The sequence below is a fragment of the Pelodiscus sinensis genome, chromosome 6 (genome assembly GCF_049634645.1).
Source record: "Pelodiscus sinensis isolate JC-2024 chromosome 6, ASM4963464v1, whole genome shotgun sequence".
Taxonomy (NCBI): Eukaryota; Metazoa; Chordata; order Testudines; family Trionychidae; genus Pelodiscus; species Pelodiscus sinensis.
Genome location: NC_134716.1, coordinates 42,721,238 through 42,743,611, shown reverse-complemented (window position 1 = coordinate 42,743,611; position 22,374 = coordinate 42,721,238). Strand labels below are relative to the sequence as shown.

General features: G+C 42.2%; 1 protein-coding gene across 9 annotated transcripts in view; it reads right to left on the bottom strand.

Annotated features, from left to right (window-relative positions):
- AOPEP (aminopeptidase O (putative)) overlaps window positions 1–21,804 on the bottom strand; it is a 408,083-nt gene extending 386,279 nt beyond the window's left edge. For 7 of the 9 annotated variants that reach the window (XR_001369118.3, XR_012904729.1, XM_075931804.1 and 4 more), the window contains exon 1: window positions 21,750–21,803. The gene's annotated coding sequence lies outside the window, so the exon portion shown is untranslated. Of the gene's footprint in view, window positions 1–19,389; window positions 19,456–21,749 lie in introns of all 9 variants that reach the window. The other 2 variants (XM_075931803.1, XM_025177850.2) reach the window with 2 other exon arrangements.
- Window positions 21,805–22,374: the final 570 nt, after the last annotated feature.

Sequence of the window (22,374 nt, the reverse complement as noted above, 5' to 3'; positions counted from 1 at the left end):
ATAGGCTGTGTCTACACTGGGCCACTTATTCCGGAAAAGCAGTCGCTTTTCTGGAATAACTTGCCAGCTGTCTACACTGGCTGCTTGCTTTTCCGGAAAAGCAATGACGATCTACTGTAAAATTGTCAGTGTTTTTCCGGAAAAACTATGCTGCTCCCATTCGGGCAAAAGTCCTTTTCCGGAAAAACTGTTCCGGAAAAGGGCCAGTGTAGACAGCACAGTAGTCTTTTCCGCAAAAAAGCCCTGATCGCGAAAATGACGATAGGGGCTTTTTTCCGGAAAAGCGCGTCTACATTGGCCACGGATGCTCCTGCCAATGTAGACATGCTTTTTCCGGAAATACTTATAACGGAAAACTGTTCCGTTTTAAGCATTTCCGGAAAAGGGTGCCAGTGTAGACGTAGCCATACTGTATTGTTGTTCCAAGATTTAGTCCTTTCCAAGACATGGATGTTGCTAGATATTCCATGCCCTGCCTCCCTGGCTCAATTCATGTGTCATGCTCTGCTCTGGTCTCACAAAGACTGGCACAGGAAGGTCACTTCTTCCAAATCAAAAACTCACACTGTTTCCATTTGCTCTTCTGGCTTCCTTCCAATCCACTTCCTGCTTCCACTTTCTAGAGATGCTCTAGGACCCACTGTCTATGGTTTTAACACTTACAGGCAAGACAATTAGGATTAGGTTTCAAGAGTTAATTGCTGTAAAAAGACTTTAGTTAAATGAGTGGCTACAATGTCCAGAAGAGGGTAGCACCCTTCCTATTCATCTCAGCATCAGAGGCAGGCCACTCCGCCTAGCTAAAGGCACAGTTCCTGAATTCAAGTACATGGCAGTTTAGGTTCTGTGGTCATCTCTGCTCCTGCAGTCAGCATGAAAAAACAGCTAGGATCTGCAATGGAAAGAAGTGATTCAGAGTTGGAGCAAAGTGTAAAAGAAGTAGTATTCCTGGAACTAAGAAAAATTGAACTAGGTTAGGACTTGCTCTAGACAAGAGTTGGTCAAGTCTCCCAGCATCAAAAATTCTCCCTATTCCTGCCATGGCACCATCACTAAACCAACCCATAAAACTGGCCTTCCACAGAATCAGTCACAGACAGCATTAAAATGTGAGAAAGCCTGGCCCCCTCAGACTCTCTCTCCCTGAATGAAAAGGCTTACAATGTCATCCTGTTCCTCATGCCACTTTGCAATACTTTAGATAAGCAAGATTAGTATAAAATCCATTCAAGCAAGACTAGTATAGTGGAGAGCAAGTGCACACATTTTAGATATCTGAATAATGTATGTAAAGTCAGGATACCCCGATTTCCTGACAGGCTGATTTATTTTCCAGCTGTATATGTAATCTGTATCAATGGGGATATTACTGCAGCAAAATTCATTTACTGGAAGTAAAATAACCACAGCCCACACCTATTCAAAAATTCTGTACTTATTCAGACAGGTCTTTACGTGCTGAACTTGTATTCTGGCACCACTGTTAATATTTAAAGGGATTTAAATTCATGCCAATAGTAGAAAAGAAAGAGATTACTGTAGAAAACAAAAAGAAACAAAAAGAAAGAGATTACTGTAGAAAACAAAAACATGAAGCAGTAGAGCCTTTCCTGATTCTAAAACAACTGGCTTTAGATTATAGACAAGAAAAGACCATAGTAGTGAAAGAAAAATTAAGCTAAATATGATAATTTTTTGTTGTGCTTTAAATATATCATTAAGTATTCATAGAATGGCAAGTATCCAAAAAAGCACTGAGTGTTTTCTATCCCTCTGCAGCCCATGGCTTGCTTGCAGTTTTTGTCCTCAAAGGGGAATGTTAGGAGTTCAAGAACTTTATCAATCATTTATACTTTTTATTCCTTGTTGTAGCCGGCGAGAACCTTAAGCCATTGCTTTAGGTGGTTTGCAGATTCAGGATAACAGTTCATCAATATACACTCAGATCATGTTTTCAAGGTTTTCTTTGTAACCAAAAAGGCTATATACTTTTTTAAAAATGAAAACCTAAATTCTCCAGCAAAACTCTGCAGTAAAGGGACAGATTCTACAGCCATGGAACTGCACAAAACACAGGGTCCTGAATATGTCTAGCATAAGATAACCACACATACTAAATACTAAGTCTTGTCCTCCTTCCCCATGGAACCAATTAAAAGATTAGTTGTGTTATGTGTTTCCACTTTTTTGGGAAGGGGGACAAGGCTGCTCAGTAGAGCCATACAAATCCATGTATATTTGCAGATGGGATGATACAAATGTTCTATCTGCGCTGGGCACTACTGCTCAGAATCTGCACCCTACACTTGAGCAATCTATGTGCACCTGCCATTACCAGAGGGCAGACTAATTGGGCAATATGCAAAGGATGGCCTGGGCAGCAGATCTGGAAAGAGGAGAGGGTGTGACAAGAAAATCCATGATTATAAGGATCCATACATCCCCTAACTCCCTACATAGAAGGGACACGATTGCTGAAGCTACTGCTCATACATGAAGTACAGACACAAATGTCGTGGGTCACCGCTGCTTTGGAACCCAGAGAAAATCCCTGAACAAAACCCACTTACCCACAATGTGTGCCAAAGTGGAAAGATTAATGACATTTCATCACCAGCTTCTGCAAACACGTGTTGACTAACACAAGCTTTAAATCCACTGAGAGTCTTAGAGCCATTGTTTTAGGCTGTTTCAGAGAAAGCTAAAGTGGAAGGAATTATTCCACTACATCATCATCTTCTGTAAAACTATGCTATGGGAGCATAGCAAGGATCCAAAAAAGACAGTAAAGGATACAGAAGAGTGAGTAAAATGAACAGAAAGTTTGTATTTGGATCTATAAATGGCTCCATTTCAACAAAACAAACAACAGGAATTAAAAAAAAAAATCTATATGCTGAATAGGAAAATGACATTGACATGTTAGCAGATTTGTGCCTCTAAGGGAAGGAATTTGTCATGTATAAGCTTATGTAATGCATCTGCTTGAATTGTTACTCTTGTCTCTAAATGAAATGTCCACAAGGGAAAAGACCTTTTACATGGCCCACAACCATGGCGTCTAGGACCTATAGTAATTCATTTATTTAGACCATCTTGTATTAAAGAGGTTTCCAGGACATAGGGTTTGATAAGTCTTTTGAGGAAAAATGTGGCTGCTTAGAAAAGTCTGGTGTCCTGGCAAATGCTTGCTGGTGCACTGTTATTGGATACTTGGAATAAATGAGCACTGCCACCTGGTGGTAAACTTGTGCAGCCAAGTGATACTATAACTGAATAGAAAATCAGGACTTAAAACTGAAAAGATTTTGTTTAAATGGAAATGTCTATAATTAAACACATAATTTAATTTTTCATACACTATAGTTTTAAAACAATTTTATCACAATCCTTTGTGAAACAGAATCCTTTTCTTTGATGGGAAGAACTTCGTAGTAGCACTGAGTGGAGCTGAAGGATCAGGAGAAAAAATACATGATTAGCAAACTCCTCTTTCTTTATAATGGTATGTGTATATCACAAGGCAAACATGCTGAGTTTTGCAGATACTTCAGGTCAAACTTATTCCTAAAGCAGTCCTATTCCACAGAGCTGCACAGGGTGAAACTAAGGTCAGAATTTGGCCCACATTCTCCATAATGATAAATTTATAAAGAGAGAGAACAGCTTTAAGGTCTACATATAATAATCATTATAAGTGCTGGATATCTGACATTGGCTTATTCGAAACGTCCAGCCATTGTAATAGCCATTACGTAAATTAATGAAATATTTCTCTATTTTTTACTACAATTGGAGGAAGTGAAACTTTGACTTTCTGTTCTAAGTAATTTGCTCATGGCCTGGCAGCAAGTGTGTGACAGATGTGGGAAAAGCTTGACTCCAATTCTTGTGCCTTAGCTGTGTATTTATACCCATGTTCCGCACTGCAGTGTCTAGTGTGAGCACTAGATTATGGTCACTATATTACTTGGTGTGGTGAATTAGTCTCCATTATTTGTTTTCTCTTCTTTCTAGGAAGGAACAATCAGTTTCACACATACAGAATGGGAAGCGACTGTCTAGGAAGGAGTATGGCAGAAAGGAATCTAGGGGTTATAGCAGACCACAAGCTGAATATGAGTCAACAGTGTGATGCTGCGGCAAAAAAAGCTGTCACGGTAGTCAAACACTGGAATAAATTGCCCAGGGAGGTTGTGGAATCTCCATCTCTGGAGATATTTAAGAGTAGGTTAGATAAATGTCTATCAGAGATGGTCTAGACAGTGTTTGGTCCTGCCATGAGGCCAGGGGACATGACTCAATGACCTCTCGAGGTCCCTTCCAGTCCTAGTATTCTATGATTCTATGATTCACTTGTGGGATGTACCCCTCATTCTGTAAGATGTCCACGATGCCTATCTCTTTAGAGAGCAAAATGCAATCTTTCCGTGATTGATCCAAAGAAGCCATGCAATTTAAATTTTGTTAAAAAAAAAAAGAGGGGATGGATGAGCCTTTGCCGCACAATGGCAAAATTGCACTTTTAATGATGTTGCAATACATTTCCTTACATCCAAAAAATGCATCTCCAGTTTGATGTATTGTGCTGTTCCACATAATTTCTTCCTCTGTCATTAGCATTGTACTACATCAGTGGTAGATCATATATCGGACATTCTGAACAAACCAAAGGTCATATAGATGGTTATATATACATGAAGATGGCTGCTGAACAGGAAGTCAACAAGCTGGATTTACAACCAGTTTTTCCAGCAATTTTATAGACATCAATCACTACATTTAAAAAAACTTGCCACTAAGTTTAATTAAATTAAAAGCTATTTATTGAGATTAGTATTTTTTGTATTAAACAAAAATGTATTACAAGCACCCTAAGAGTCTAAATATATTTAGTTATGTCCTTGGTATGAATTATTGACAAATATGCCAAGAATTATGTTTCCTGCTCTTCAGAAGTGGGTTTCTAGGCACTCAGCTTCCAAGCTACTTATAGGTAGAACAGATAAGACAAATACCAGTTAATGGCACTATGGAGAAAGAAGCTTGAACTAAGACTTGCTTTCAAGAATATATCTAATTATTGGCTACACATGCCTTCTCCTACAGGGTTTTCAGACTAAGAGTTTCCTTTACCTCATAGTTCTCAACCTTCCTATTTCCAATTGTCAGAGACAGAGTACAACAAAGATCTATTGCTTGGGGCTTAGTAAGTAATGATAGAGGATGCAGTAAGAAACAATGGGGAATCAATTTTCTTTAACAGGGAAATCATGCCTTAGTAATCTATTAGAGTTCTTTGAAGGGGTTAACAAACATGCAGACAAGGGGGATCCAGTAGATATAGTATTCTTAGATTTTCAGAAAGCCTTTGACAAGGTCCCTCACCAAAGGCTCTTGTGTAAATTACATGGCCATGAGATAACAGGGAAGGTCCTTTCATGGATTGAGAACTGGTTAAAAGACAGGAAACAAAGGGTAGGAATAAATGGTACATTTTCAGAATGGAGAGGGGTAACTAGTGGTGTCCCCCAAGGGTCAGTCTTGGGACCATTCCTTTACAACTTATTCATAAATGATCTGGAGAAAGGGGTAAGCAGTGAGGTGGCAAAGTTTGCGGATGATACCAAACTGTGTAGGATAGTCAAGACAGAAGCAAACTGTGAAGGACTCCAAAAAGATCTCACCAAACTGAGTGATTGGGCAACAAAATGGCAAATGAAATTTAATGTGGATAAGTGTAAAGTAATGCACATCGGGAAAAATAACCCCAATTATACGTACAGTATGATGGCAGCTAATTTGCTATGACAAATCAGGAAAGGGATCTTGGAGTTATCGTGGATAGTTCTCTGAAAACTTCCACACAGTGTGCAGTGGCGGTCAAAAAGGCAAATAGGATGCTAGAAATTATTAAGAAAGGGATAGAAAATAAGACACAGAATATCTTACTGCCCCTGCATAAAACTATGGTACGCCCACATCTTGAATACTGTGTACAGATGTGGTCTCCTCACCTCAAAAAAGATATTTTGGCTTTGGAAAGGGTTCAGAAAAGGGCAACTAAAATGATTAGGGGTTTGGAACAGGTCCCATATGAAGAGAGGTTAAAGCGACTGGGACTTTTCAGTTTGGAAAAGAGGAGACTGAGGGGGGATATCATAGATGTATATAAAATCATGAGTGGTGTGGAGAGGGCAGATAAAGAAAAGTTATTTATTAGTTCCCATAATAGAAGAACTAGAGGACACCAAATGAAATTAATGGGTAGCAGGTTTAAAACTAATAAAAGAAAGTTCTTCTTCACACAGCGTGTAGTCAACCTGTGGAACTCCTTGCCAGAGGAGGCTGTGAAGGCTAGGACTATAACAGAGTTTAAAGAGAAGCTAGATAATTTCATGGAGGTTAGGTCCATAAAAGGCTATTAGCCAGGGGATAGAAATGGTGTCCCTGGCCTCTGTTTGTCTGAGGCTGGAGAAGGATGGCAGGAGACAAATCGCATGATCATTTTCTTCGGTCCACCCTCTCTGGGACACCTGGTGCTGGCCACTGTTGGCAGACAGGCTACTGGGCTAGATGGACCTTTGGTCTGACCTAGTATGGCCGTTCTTATGTTCTTAACGCAACAAATAATTTCTCTGACATTAACTTCTCAGGAGAAGCACTTCTGGTTCAGTAATAAAATGTTTCAGGTGTTGTTGAGCATCAACTCTGTGGCCATATTTCCACTAACACCACTCCATCCCAAGATCACAGATCTGCTGACCCTCACAAGAGTATATGGAGAATAAGCTCCCCCAGGATCTACTGACCCCCTGCAGGATATGGGGAAAAAGCCCTCTCTCCTGTGAGACAGACCACACAGTGGTCAAAACAGGAAGCACTGAAGTTCCTAACATACCTATAGAAAAGCAGTGGCATTCACTCAAAGACAACATTTGTATGGGCATTCCCAGCTACAACAGAGGGGTGAATCAATGGTGTGGGATGTGTCCAAGACCACAGGCTACGTCTACAGTGGCAAGATTTTGCGCAAATACTTTTAACGCAAGAGTTTTTGCGTTAAAGTATTTGAGCAAGAGAGCGTCTACACTGGCATGTGCTTTTGCGCAAAAGCATCCGTGCCAGTGTAGACACTCTCTTGAGCAAGAAAGCTCCATTGGCCATTTTAGCCATCGGGCTTTCTTGCACAAAAAATTCATGTTGCCTGTCTACACTGGCCTCTTGTGCAAGAACAGTTGCGCAAGAGGGCTTATCCCTGAGCAGGAGCGTCATAGTTCTTGCGGAAGAAGCACTGATTTCTTACATTAGAACATCAGTGTTCTTGCGCAAGAACTCGCGGCCAGTGTAGACAGGCGGCAAGTTTTTGTGCAAAAGCCAGTGTAGACAGGCAACACTGTCTACACTGGCTGCGAGTTTTTGCGCAAGAACACTGACATTCTAATGTAAGACATCAGTGCTTCTTCCGCAAGAACTATGACGCTCCCACTCAGGGATAAGCCTTCTTGTGCAACTGTTCTTGCGCAAGAGGCCAGTGTAGACAGGCAACATGAATTTCTTGCGCAAGAAAGCCCGATGGCTAAAATGGCCATTGGAGCTTTCTTGCGCAAAAGAGCATCTACACTGGCAGGGATGCTTTTGCGCAAAAGCACATCTCTTGTGCAAAAGCACATGCCAGTGTAGATGCTCTCTTGCACAAATACTTTAACGCAAAAACTCTTGCGTTAAAAGTATTTGCGCAAAATCTTGCCAATGTAGACGTAGCCACAGATTACCTTAATCCAACCCTAAATACAATATAGAGTATGAACAAGTGAGATGAAAAGTCACTGAACAGCACAACAAAGATAAAGGTATAATTGTATAATCTACCTCCAAATTCATACTTTAAAGTAGGGAAACAGTTAATTTCCACTGTTGAAGGCAGAATAAAGCTTAAGCAACTCTTGAATCTGTTCATTAAAAAGAGCATCTGTTGGGAGATGACTGGACTGGACTATTTCTAAATTGAGTTTACTATAATAATGAAAAGTAATTCATATTCTCTTTTGAGAGTCACTGTCAGCAGTTGGGCAGCTGTTTTTTACCCAACCTCTGATTGCTCTAGGGGTGAACAAACTAACTGTGCTCACATATGATTTTCAGTTTTTCCTACATTTTAAAAATAAAATATTGTGATAATTTATTAATAATGAAATTTGATACAGACAGATGGGAGTGAAAACCTCTGTTCACTCACAGAACACAACGGCAGTGCAAGATTCCCCACCAAAATGTCTTAATGCTGTACAGGAGGGATTCTTCCTCAAGAATTATGAGGGTACTTTATTCTCCAAAATATTTATTCCCCTAAATCCTTGTGGTCCTATTGCCCCTAACAGTAGCCATTGTCTGGAAGCATCCCTTGGGATTAGTATCATTCTGGCTTACACATCTGTAAGAATATCCCACATAAGTCACCTTCTTCCTCTCACCATCATTCAGAAATTAATTTTCCTTAAGAATGAACTGCATTGTCAAAGTATCTTAAAGAAAGCAATGCTTATTTTTAAAAAGTAACAGAAAATGTAAAAATCAGATAAAATATTAATGTATGTGTAGCCTAAACTCTTGGCAGGGTTGTCCCTAGCAGGATGTGGGGCCTGGGGAAACCCCCCTTCACTCAGGGTCCACCTCTGCCCTTTCAACCTCTGCTCCATCCCTCCTCCACTCCATACTTTCCCCAAAGCCCCACTCTGCCTCTTTCCACCCCTGCTCCTCCTTCTCATGCCCTCATTGCACTCATTTCCCCAAGCCCTTTTCCTTGTGCGACACAATACAGGTTACTACCGGTGGGCCTGGCGCAGGACAAAAGCAGGGATCAGGCCACCACACTCACTGCGGTGGTGGGAGCTGTAGAAAGCAGAGTGACACAGCAGCCTGATCTGCTTCTCCATCATCTCCCAGTTGGGTTGCTATGCTTCACTGTGGTGGCAGGAAGTGAAGTGCCTTGGCCCCCGCCCACAGCACTCTCCCGAGCCTAGATGTCATGGACCCCCAGATAATTTCCTGGGCCACCACCAGGCTTTTGACACTGTCCTCCATGACATTCTCATAAGCAAACTACAAAAATAGTGTCTAGCAGTGGTCCCCAACCTTTTGGGGCTGCCGGGCGCCCGGGAGCGGGGCTGCGCATGCGCCACGCACCCAGGGCGCAAGAACGGCTTGGGACGGTCCTGGTCGCTCGGCGGGCGCACATAAATGCCCTGGCAGGCACCATGGCGCCCGTGGGCACCACGTTGGGGACCACTGGTCTAGGTGAAATTACTATTATATGGGTAAAATACAAATTAAAAATTACTCTTTGAGCATGTTTTTGCAATGATTCTCTGTCAATTTGGGAGGATTTGTCTACCGGGGTCATATATTGGAGCCCCAGGGTCTGTCTTGGGTCTAGTAATAATCAATATTGTCATTACACTTGGATAACAAAGCAGAGAGTATACAAACCTGACAGATTATAACCTCAATATGGGGGACCATCCTGTCCATAGTCTTGAGTTTGGGTTAGGATTGCCAAGCCCCCAGAATTGTCCTGGAGTCTCCAGAAATTAGAGAGTAACCTTTAATTATACATTATGTCATATGATGAAACTTCCAAGAATATGACTGAATAAAACTGGCAATCTTATCCAGGTAACAGCCCAGTGAAATAGGTTAGACACACTGTAGTTACAATAGTATGTCTTACATAACATCCTTACTTCTATGAATTCAGAAAACTGGCAAATTCTCAGGCTTTGTCTAAGCATTTCTATCTCAGAGGTCACCTCTTTCCTACAGTGAGAAGAACGCAGCTCCTCCATATCTCCCTCAGATGTGTAGGTGTTAACAACATTTATTACCTGATGACGTCTAACCAAAGAGAAGTTCTACAGTGGATCTCGAGACTGACATTCTCTCTACCACTGTACATTCAGTTTCATTCAGTACTGAACAGAAATTAGCTTCCTTGAACAGACTGTTTTTAATCGCCTGTCAGATAACATTCAACACTTAAAAGGCTTCCTGGAATCAAGATGTAGGATAGTAAAACTTGATTAAAATAGTTATTTGCAAATAAATAGGTCTGTCCCTTCAAAACTAGTTAGCTTCCTCAGCTTAAGGAGTCATACACAATACAGCTCTCATCAAATCATAAGCTTGAAGTTACCACAATTGTCAATAATTCTCCACAATGCTAATCCTATATGATTTATTGTAGAAAATGCCCAGGCCAACACAGCTTCTCTGCAAAAATTGCTTACAGGATGCCAGTTAGTGCCAATTGTGATACTGATTTTGCAATCATGATAGTAAATCTAATCAAATTTTCCAACAGAACACTTATTAAAAATTATTAAACAACCAAATGTAATCAACCCTGGGGTGATAAATAATAGCCAACATAGCTACATGCCAGTCAATCTAACTTCCTCCTTTGATAGGCTTACTGGCCTAATGGATAGCGAGTGGGAAAGCAGCAGCCATGATATATCTTATTTTTAATAAGGCTTTTGACACTGTCCTACATTTTATTCTCACAAGCAAACTACCAAAATAGTGGTCTAGATGAAAATACTACAGATGGGTAAGCTACTGATTGATAATTACTATTTGAGGATGTTTTTGCAATGATTCGCTGTCAATCCGGGAGGATTTGTCTACTGGGGTCATATACTGGAGCCCCAGTCTGGGGTCATCTGAAGAAGTGGGTTGTGCCCATGAAAGCATCTGCATGTTTTGTTAGTCTTTAAGGTGCTATTAAACTATTTGTTGTTTTTTAAGTTTTTCCAGTTATAGACTAACTCGACTATCTCTCTGAAGCTTTTGCACATGCATTGGTATAAAGGTTAGGCATGTATTTCATAAAGGTCCATCATTTTTAAAAGACAAATGTAAAAATTATATAAAAAGAGGCAGTTTGTTTCATAGTACGGAATTTAACTGTCTGCTAAATTTACATAGATTTTTATAAAAAAAACCTAATAAAGAAATGCATTCCCTTTTTGTTTGGTGTGCTAGCTCTAATTTACATTTTAATATGCTGCATGAATAAAGTGCAATGTTCACTGTAACTCTGAGAGAGCACAGTGTGTTCAGTGATTCATAAAAATAGGGGAAATTAAATACCAAGGGATAAAACCATAAAGAGCTATGTTCAGAATGACACAGGAAAATGTGATGCATTTCAATATTCTACAATGTGTGATTCCACAAGAGACCCTGTGGTTAAATTATAGAATCATAGAACTGGAAGGGACCTCGAGAGGTCATCGAGTCCAGTCCCCTGTCCTCACAGCAGAACCAAGCACTGTCTAGATCCGTGGTCCCCAACACGGTGCCCGCGGGCGCCATGGCGCCCGCGGGGGCATTCGTGTGCGCCCGCCACGTGCTCGGGGCTGGCCTGGCCCTGGGCACGTGGCGCATGCACAGTGCCGGAGCCGGCTCCAGGCGCATGGTGAGCGCCGGCCCCAGGGGGGCGCCGGCCCCGGGCGCGCGGTGCTTGGGGGCGGAGGGGGCGCGGGCGCCACACCGGCCCCGGCCCCTGGCACTTGGAGGAGGGGGGGCGCCGGCCCTGGGCGCGCGGCGCTTGGAGGGGGGGGGGGCCGGCCCCGGGCGCGCGGCCCTTGGAGGTGGCCCCGGGTACTTGGAGGAGGGGCGGGGAGCGCTGGCCCCGGGCGCGGCTATGGGGGGGGCGCACGGCTATGGGGGGGGCCCCGCCCCCTGGCGCCCGGCGGGAGAACGGCCACGCCCCCTGGCGCCCGGCAACCTCCACAGGTTGGGGACCACTGGTCTAGATCATCCCTGACAGGTGTCAGTCTAACCTGCTCTTAAATATCTCCAATGATGGAGATTCCATAACTCCCCCTAGGCAATTTATTCCAGTTCTTAACCACCCTGACAGTTAGGAACTTTTTCCTAATGTCCAACCTAATCCGTCCTTGTTGCAATTTAAGCCCAATGCTTTTTGTCCTATCCTCAGAAGCCAAAGACTACAATTTTTCTCCTTCCAATACCCTTTTAGATACTTGAAAACCGCTATCATGTCCCCTCTCAGTTTCTCTTTTCTAAACTAAACAAGCCCAATTTTTTCAGTCTTCCCTCATAGGTCATGTTTTCTAGACCATTAATTGTTTTTGTTGCTCTTCTCTGGACCTTCTCCATTTTTTCCACATCTTTCTTGAAATGTGGTGCCTAGAATACCAATTGAGGCCTAATCAGCACAGAGTAGAGCGGAAGAATGACTTCTCATGTCTTGCTCACAACACTCCTGTTAATGCAGGCCAGAATCAGGTTTGCTTTTTTTGCAACAGTGTCACACTGTTGACTCATGTTTAACTTGTCGTCTACTATCACCCCCAGATCCCTTTCAGCAGTACTGCTTCCTAGACCAGAGTTTCCTAAATAGTGTTCTGCAGAACTCCAGGGTTCCATGTAGTGAAAATAAGGGTTTCACGAGAAAATTCCGTTACAATAATACTTTATGATTTAAAAAAAAATTGTACACATTAAATGTGATTTTTGTTTTTAAATATGTGCAATTAAACTAAATGTTGATCTCATGACCTTGTTTAGCACTTGTTTATTATTATCCTTACTTATTTGTGGTCTACTTTTTCAGCTCCATATATAAGACTGTTATTAGGGGTTCCACAAAATTATTTTGAGTTTAAAAGGATTCCATGGTCAAATAAAATTGGGAAACACTGTCCTAGACAATCACTTCCCATTCTGTATGTGTGAAACTGATTGTTACTTCTATACCTTCCCTTTAGTTCAACCAACAAGGCACAGTTTATTGCAAGCTCCCACAACAAGGGATTATGTCATTTGGTCATTATCAATCTGCGGGATGAAATGCTTAACTCATCTCTTTTTTTTCCTCTCTTTGTTTTAAAACGACCTTTTATTTCTAAAATATTGCCATTCCTTGCCATATGCAACTACCTCAATGGTTATAGTTTCTCTATCACAAATACTTTGTGATTTTTGTGTAACTGTTTAATCAGTTTTATTTAGAAATGAACTAACGTCATCTATAATATTTTCCTCTAAAAATTCACATTAACATATGCACAGATTGGACTTTCTTGGTCCAGCATCCTTGGGACCTCATTGGTCCCGGATGTGGGATTTTGCCAGATCAGGGGAGGTCATTTCTGGCCCCTCCTGCTGCCAGCCTCACCTCTTACCCTGCTGCCCCACTGATCTTCCTGGCTCTCTAGGACAGCCCAGCTGGGTTGTGGGCCAGGTTTCCCACTCCTCTCCCACCCACACTGCAACCCAGCTGAACTGCAGGCTGGGCTTCCTGGCTCCCCCCCCATATCCACCAGTCCAGCTGGCTCTCAGGTTCCCCACAGCCTAGCTGAGCAACACACTGATTCCCAGCCCTACTGCAGCCCAGCTGAGGCATGCACTGGTTCCTAGCCCCCCTGCAGTTCAGCTGAGTTGAGCATGGGGCACCAGGTTTCCCACCCCTTTTTACCCTCAGTGGCCTGGGCTCCACGTTCCTCCGCACCACCACCACCACCACCACCCTAGCCTCTTGAAGCACACCAGGACACTGATCCTGGAACATCTGTTGCTAGATAGAGCAGAGTGTCCTGGTCAGTACTAAGATGCAATCTGTACTGCCAATTCTTTATTCAATTGTTACTAAAAAAAATTAAATTATTTAATGCCTTTATTTAGCAAAGTATTAATTAAAAAAAATGTCCCTCTCTAAAAATATGTTAACACTTAATTCTTTCTTTCAGTCTTCGTGCACCTATTTACTAGACTTTACTTAGAGTAACACTAAATTTGTAAAAAGCACATTTCTTCTAAAGATGAGGAAAAAGCATGAAAGCTATATGGATTCATTGAAATCCAATGCACCAAAAAGGCTAAATTTTAAAAAAAAAATTTCCCCAAAACGGTGCCAAGGTGCATGAGCCCAAAAATGAGATGTGGGTGAGACATAAAGTAAACAGGGGCATAGAAACCTGATAAAATGTATACAGGCCGTCCTCGCTATAAGTCCAATATAAGTCCAAGTTTTTTGGAACGTATAACGAAACAACTTAAAGCAGAGAATTTTTCCCCCATGGCAGACTTCCATTTGCGCAAATGTGAGTGTGGAGATGGTGTTGCACAATTTAAGAGTGGGAAATGGGAGGACTTATAATGCATCAGTTCCTACAAGTGTCAACAACTTTAGTGCGGAACAGACGTATACCAGGGTGACTAATAGTGGGGACACCCTCTATAAGTAAAGCTACGACTCTTCTTAATGGCCACAGTTGGCTGACCCACCATCTGTTCCCAAATAACATTGGGGGTGTGGAGTTACATATAGTAGTGTATTTATTCAGCAATGTTTAATCAATCAGCACTGACCTTTCTCTCCCAATACCACAGCTTGTTTTCAGTAAATGTTTAACTAACTGAAAGAAGAGAATTCTTCATAATACTGTAGGAGAGCCTGCACTATCCCGCCTTAGTAATAAATGGTCATGTCTGCCTTGTCCAAAGTGTGGATTTCTGGCCTGTTTCAAGTTTGGTGCGACAAAGCAGGGCCCAAGAGTCAGGAATGAATAACAATACAAATTAAGCATGGTACGCAAGATCATGTGAAGAACACAGGATAAGTGACCTTGTACTGCTACTTGTTTCTGATAAGCAAAAAGTACAGATGCAGCCATGAAACTGCACATAGCAGTAACATCCTGGGCAGCAGGATGTACTCCAAATAGGGCATTGGGCATTTTACATATCTTACACAATACATGATCAATTGGTAAATATTATTACAACAACCAAGTCTCGCTTTGCTATAAATTGGGTTTAGTAAGAACAATTGATGGGAGGGAATGGGCAGGATTGACCCACACATCCTGCTCGATGTAATTAGAAGTAATTAGGACCTTCACACTGGCAGCCCAGTGCATGGCGTTCCATTGCATGGGAAGAAACAGAACCATGACTTCCTGCCTGGCAATGGAGGTAGCATATGGGTGAAGTATGCGTGAATTAGGCGTTATTATTGTATATAGTAGATCTTATATTAATTACTTTTGCATTGTTTTGCAATGTATGTTTTGCAATGCTTTAGAAGCTATAGTATTTAAGGTTTAAATTGTAGAGTAATTGTTCTTAAGACTTGTAAAATTTAACTGTATTAACAGCTTAAAGCTTGCAATAAATAAGAAAGTGGCTAAGTAGCCCTGGCGTGTACTGGTTTCCCTTGGATCTAAAATAAATCGAAACACATGACAAATACACAGTTTCCAGTTCTGATCTCACTTGCACTGGTTTTATAGTGGTTTTTCTGCATTTCTTCAATAGAGTTATATTCCTGATTTATAAAGATTAAATTTACAGTGGTCCCCAACGCAGTGCCCGCGGGCGCCATGGCGCCCACTGGGGAATTTATGTGCGCCCACCGAGTGACCAGGGTCGGCCCAAACCTTTCTTGTGCCCCAAGCCCCGGGCGTGTGGTTCATGCGCAGCCCCATCCCCGGGCACGCGGCGCATATGCAGCCCCGCCCCCGGGCGCCCAGCAGCCCCAAAAGGTTGGGGACCATTGGATTAAAATTAAAAAAGTAAGACAAATTTTGAAAAATCTTGTGACGCTTTCCACAAACAACCCTACAGTAGACTCCAAATGTTCCTTTGTCATTTCACTTTATCTAGAAGTTGCTCATCCTCTTAACCAGCATACTTATAGATACTATCAGAGAAGCAAATTAATCCCAGAACACTCAAACTTTTGAGTTCTTTTACTTTAATATATGCAAACATAAGATGCTGATCAATAACAAACTTGTGAAAATATAAAAAGCCAGGTAGCTACACAACCATTATATTGGCAATTTGAAAGAAAACAAGCAGGTATTTATTACTGCTAATTTTCCTAAACCTCTTCTTCCCCTATTTCTGTGTTGCCCTAATAAGCTACGGGAGCTGAAACTATTGGAGAATAGATAACTGAACAACTACAGTAATTCCTCATTTAACATGGTAGATACGTTTCAGAAAATGATTGTGCTAAGTGAAAACGTGTTATGCAGTGTCAATTTTTCCATTGAAAATAATGGAAAAGGTGGGGGTTGCGTTTCAAGCGCACATGCGCTCGCAGCTCCATCCTGCACTTGTTAGCAGCTGGGACCAGGACATAAGGTTGGGGGAGAAAGAGGACTGGGTTATAGCAGGGAGGGGAGGTGTTCGGTTCTGGAGAAGGGAAGGGAAGGACAGGGGAGGCAGCTTGCAGCCGGCGGCTGGGTTTCCTCAGCTGGCCGGTCACCGACACCTGGCCAGAAGGGGTCACCGGGGAATGGCGCTGCGGGCGGCAAACCTCTGCCACTTTTCAGGGAGGCCGGGGAAGTCTCGCGCAGCCCGGGGCTTCCTCTGCCTCCTTACAAAACGGCGGAGGTTTGCCGCTCACCGCTCAGTTCCCCGGTGACCCCCTCTGGCCAGATGCCTTGCCTCCGGCCAGAGGGGGTCACCCGGGAACGGTGCTGCAAGCGGCAAACCTCTGCCGCTTTGCAGGGAAGCAGGGGAAGCCTCACGCAGCTGCTGGCCACCGGCCAGCCCTAGGGGGAATCGTGTTATTGCAGGAACGGGGTCATGTTGTTTGAAAAATGTTCCTTAAAAAAAAATTGTCCTATCGCAAAAACGTGTTAAGCGGGCACATGTTAAGTGAGAAATTACTGTACTTGCGGAATGTCCTTATGTAGAAATAATGAAATCTCAGCCCCAGTGAAGTAATGGCTGTTTTGCCACAATTTTACTCAGAGTTTAGGAGGATACGCAGAGTGCTATTCAGGAGATCAAAAGAAGTTACTTATTCTCAGTGGCTACGTCTACACTGGCCCCTTTTCCGGAAGGGGCATGTAAATTTCATGAGTCGTAGTAGTGCCCTTTTCCGGAGGATCTTATTCCTACTTTGAAGTAGGATCGGGGCCAGTGTAGACGCTCTTTTCCGGCTTTTCTAAAAGCCGGAAAAAAGCGGCGGACATTTTTATTTAAATGCCGCGGGGGATATTTAAATCCCCCGCGCATTTCCCTACTACGACTCATGAAATTTACATGCCCCTTCCGGAAAAGGGGCCAGTGTAGACGTAGCCAGTCACTGTCGCCTGAACTTTTTTGGATAATGCACAGTCTGATTAATCCACACTGTATCACACTGGTGATAGCTCCTTCAGCTGGTTATAGATTCATTTGTTACATTTGCCACAAATAAGGTGCATTGGCATGGAGTGGTGGTTTGTCTGGACCTTTTTAGTGAGACTCGCAGGTACTTCCCAGAATGTTCCTCCTGGTTCCAGTCTGTTTTGAGGAGGATATTCATGGTCTTCTGGGATTCCCGATACACATAATTATAAGTCTAACCTCCTTTGTTACTTAACACAGATTGTGTGGCTGTCATGCATTATTCAAGGCCTTAATTAGCAAATGAAGGATACCAACAACCTGTAGACATAGTGAGGCCCATCTTATCTTCAATAATCTTCTTTTGATGCTAGAATGCTGATTACCAGTGTTTCAAGTATCCCATTTTGAAGATCAAGCCAATGGCTGTAACAAGACCAAGTGCAGGTGCCAAATTAGGCAGCCAAAAATTCCCATGCACACTTGCCAGTGGAAGTTTGTGCATGAAGTATTTGCACGCACAAATATGTATGTACTTTTGAAGATTTTTATCATCAATACTAGATGCATTTGATGCTAATGACATCTTTCAGAAATTCCAATCTGCAATTTTCACATTTGGACTTGAGCCTGAGCTTGTTTATCTGATGAATGATCTTCACTGAAGGTTTTATATCAAGATCAATAGGTAATTTAGGTCATGCTGCTTCTCACAGAAGCTTTTTAAACAACTGACCATAGATTGCTGCATTGGTGACAAAAGGATGTTGCTGATATACCTGGAATTGCCCTTCAGTACGCTTCGCATTAAATCTTAGATGCCAGTCAGTTTGTGTTAATGAACAATTGCCATCACTGTGAAGTGACCAAACTGCAGCATTTCTCAGAGATTTCTCTCTCCCTCTCTCACTTTTTTAATTCAATCTATATATGAACAGGGATCAGACTGCAGGAGGAAAGTATTTGGGAATCTATCACCCACTTGAGATGGAAAGACAACATTTTGCAGTTCTGCATTTTATAAGCATGTTTCTTGATCATTGTGATTAACAGTGAAATAGCTTGTGTTGACATTTAAAATGTCAACACCTAGGATTCATAATTAACTCCTTTATAATTATAGGTCTTGTTACTTGATAGAACAGTTCACACCTCTCTTGGGTGTATGTTTCAGCCTGGCTGTAAACTCACATAGACATTACTATCTTGGTTTAAATTTGGAGAGGGGAAGTTGGGGGGGGGGGGGGGGGGGGTCTCCACAATCATAAGGCCTAGACTTATTTTTGCTAAACAAAAGTTTAAAGTTTGATACTTTTCTTGGAGACTGCATATTGTGTATCAGCTTACTGAGTCACTGTGAACATTATAGAACCCAGAAATTTGGCTGCTGTGTATAGACTTGTTATTACAAGGCTCTTTTGCATCTTGTTGATTACTTGAAGGGATTTGTTTGGACTTAATGAGTCAGGCTACAAATGTTGGTATTGCTTCTGACCACACCTTTTCTATGGCACAAAAAGAGCATTTTAGGTGGGGTTCAAAATGTTTTTTCCTAGTTATGCAACTTTACATAGGTTTGGCCTTTGTTTAGCCTATGACAACCTTCCCACAACAAAACTTGCCCTCCTGATCATGACAATAGCATATTGTCATTCCTTCCCCTTTGAGTGTTGCTTTCAACAGAGTTTCTCTATAATTTGCAATTATTTACTTGGAAAGTAGCAGAATATTTGTGTCATGGTCTTGAGCTAATGAAATCATATCACTCCAGTACTTTATTTCTTACACTGAGGTTATGTCTACATAGTTGTGTGTACCTCAAAATAACCTACGCAATTTGAGCTACGCAAATTGCGTAGCTTATTTCAAAATAGCACTTATTTCGAAATCACTATTCCAATAATTTTCATAATCCTCGTACAACGAGGTTTACAGGAAATTGGAGTAAGAAGTCCGTTATTTCGAATTTTTTGAAATAACGGGCTTATGTAGACAGCACATAACAGTATTTCGGAATAATGGACGTTATTCCAAATTAACTCTGCTGTATAGAGGTACCCAGTCTAGAAAGTGCCAGATTCATCTTAAATTGGCATTGTTTTTATTTAAGATGCTCTTCCACTGACAAAATGCTGTCCACACTGGTGCTTTTGTCAGTGAAACTTTTGTCGGCTGGAGGGAGGCATTCACACCCCTGAAAGAGACAGAGTTTTATGCTGTTTACTTTCTTACCTTTTCCTTTTTACTGAGTTTCAGCAGTATGTGTAGTATCTTGATAACATAATGGCTCAGAAGTACCTTCAATAACAGTATTTTTATATGTTAGTTTTTTTATTTATTTGGGGAATAAAATTTGTTTCACCTACTGAACCTACTAATCTCTCAATCTGCCTACAAGTATTTTTCTTTGATCTAAATCTATAAAAGCTACAGATGCAACTCAAGTGCATGTGGTGGTTCTGCTAAGTTATACTGTCAACAAGGCAAGATTTTAGGGTTTCCTTTTCAGAACTGTGGCCAGTTCACTAAGCATTCACCAGATCAACAACTTCTGGCTATGATCAAAAATCATATTCAGCAATCAAGTATCAGCCTTTCAGCCCAAACATACTAGAGATGGTATTAAAAGTAATTTAGACAAGTAGCCAACTAAGGCATTACATTTCATAGCGTTCTGTGACTGAAAGGAATTACATTGCTCAAAGAAGACAAGTAGCCTGAAGAATCCATTCTCCTGGTCTCATCCTCAAGTCATGGGTTCCAAGGAAGGATGACTGACCAGAAGACAGACCTCACTCTATTCAGGAGGAGAGGAAGGAAGCTAGGGGAAGGGAAAGAGGAATGGAAAGAGAGTTCGAGGCCAACCAACATATGGAAGACATGCTTTGTTGTTTTCAAAGATGTAAAAATAAAAAATATATGTTTATTAAGCTATAGTGAGACCCCAAAAATCACTCCGTCAGCTCATGATTTTTGTCACATATTCCTCCTGTCTCTTCTATTCCCTATCTGATTGTATTCTACTGTTCATCTTTTTGAACGGTTTCTTTATTAAACTGTACAATTGTTAAGGCTTTTAGCTCTCAAGCTACATTGTAATCACTTCAGATAGCCATTAAGCATGAAAGCTCAAGGAAACCTTGGAATGGAGCGAAGTGGATAAAGATGACTGAATGAACAGATGTCCAGCTGGCAAATGATCATCTCTCAGAAAATGATGCTAGCCCAAAATGTTAGTGACCTGTATGGTTGCCCTGATTGCCTTGAAGATCACTCAAGAGGAAACTAAAGATGTTAAATTTAGATTAATCAGCTAATAGAATAGTCGATGCAATTTGCAGTCCCCTGCTGGCCCTGTGCTCCCTACTTTTGAAATGTACAAGAGCCTAACCCTAAGCCCTGCTCTTGTACATTCAAAACGTAGGGAGTATGGCTCCAGTATAGTGCTGCTTGAGGCCCTGCTGACCCCGTGCTCCCTGCATGTGCTTTGCTTTTGAAACGTGCAAGAGCCCCCCCAACCTTCCTACAATCTGGGCCCCCTTAACCTTCCTTTGTTCCAAGGGTGCCAGGTTCATCCATCGCCAAGCTGGTGTTGAGTGAACCCACTTTGGATGGGCAGGCTCGAACCCTTTAGTCCCCTGCTGGCCCTGTACTCCCCTCACACCCTTTGCTTTTGAAATGTACAAGAGCCTCCTCCTGGGCTCTTGTATATTTCCAAAGCAGAGAGCTGGGGGACTGCAGGGGACTTCTTGAGTCCTCCGCTCGCCCCATGCTCCCGCCGCACTTCCGTGTTTGAAATGTAGCAAGAGTTGGGCTCCTCCAGTAGCTACCATCAGCTTGGCAATGGATGAAACTGGCACACATTTCAAAAGCAGAAGTGCTGCCAGTTCTCCACTGCGCCCATGCCTCCCCCCCATAGAGACAGTGCTGAGGGGAACTTGCTTTTAAGCCGGCTCCCCCCCAACACCTCCCCTTGCTGTCTCTCTCTGATAGAGGCAGCAAGGAGGGGGAAGCGACTAGTCTAGTCACTAGTCGACTATCTGATAAGCATATGCATATCGGATAATTGACTAGTCACTTACATCCCTAGAGGAAACCCCATCGGTTTTCTGTTTAGGTCGTCTTAGATGCTATCAGCAGGGCTCGACAATTAATGTAATCTACTCACCCGTGGCAAGTAGATTTTAGCCCGGTGCAGCTGCACAGTGCGGTCTGCGCATGTGGAGTGTGCAGTTCCACACGGCTGGCAAGCAGGGCCCGCCGCCGCTTGGCAAGCCCTGGCTATCAGTATAAGAAAGGAAACCAACCCTGACAAATACCTATGTTAGTCTTTGCTCCTTTGCTTAATCCCTTTCATTGCTTCCACTGCCATTAGGAAAAAACACCCTAAACCAACCCACCAGTGAACATATCATTCCTTTTTTCCATAATGCATGATTCTGAGCTCTCTGCCTGTCCTGGTCTCTATCAGCTATCACACCTTGAAGATGAAAGGTGTGTGCAGCCCAGACTATGGCTCCTATTCAGCATTTAGAAATAAGCACATAAATATGTCCTTACTTTAAAGAAAGATAAGATAGAGGGAGTAATACCTTTTATTGAATCACCTTCAACTGCTACAAGCCAAGGTACACTTTTCTTCATGTCTGGGGAAAGAAATCAGTGTGTGTCAGTTAAATCGTATTTAATGTAGCATATTTTTCCAGTGAAGAAAGGCTACATCTGGTTATCTGTTTAGATTGCACAATATGTAGTTTGGAATTAAAAACAGCCAATATCCAGCAAGCTCCACATACAAGATTTGGGATTTTGCAGCAGTCATGTCCTGGAATAATTCAGTATCTAGATTTTTTTTTGTTTTCTTTTTGTGCAGCAGAAGCATCTCCACTTGTTTTCTACTAATACCATCAAATTTAAAACTGACAGCCAAAAAGAAATTATGAATATGGCTGTATCCAATGCCAAAACTGGCTATGTTCTCATATGAGCAAGGGATGTTAAATTGTGTTTATTCAAGTAAAAGTATAACCACTGAAAAATTCAGTGATTGCATGGTTGCATGCAGGGGGAGGCCCTGCCTCTCCCTCTCTTCTCCACCCCTGCTTTCTGCATCAGAAACAGCAATGAGGGCTGGTGCAATTGGGAGCTGGTGCAGCAGTACAGGGGGAAGGCAGCAAAGGGGAGAGGGAAGGGAAGGAGAGTGGGCAGTGTGTAACC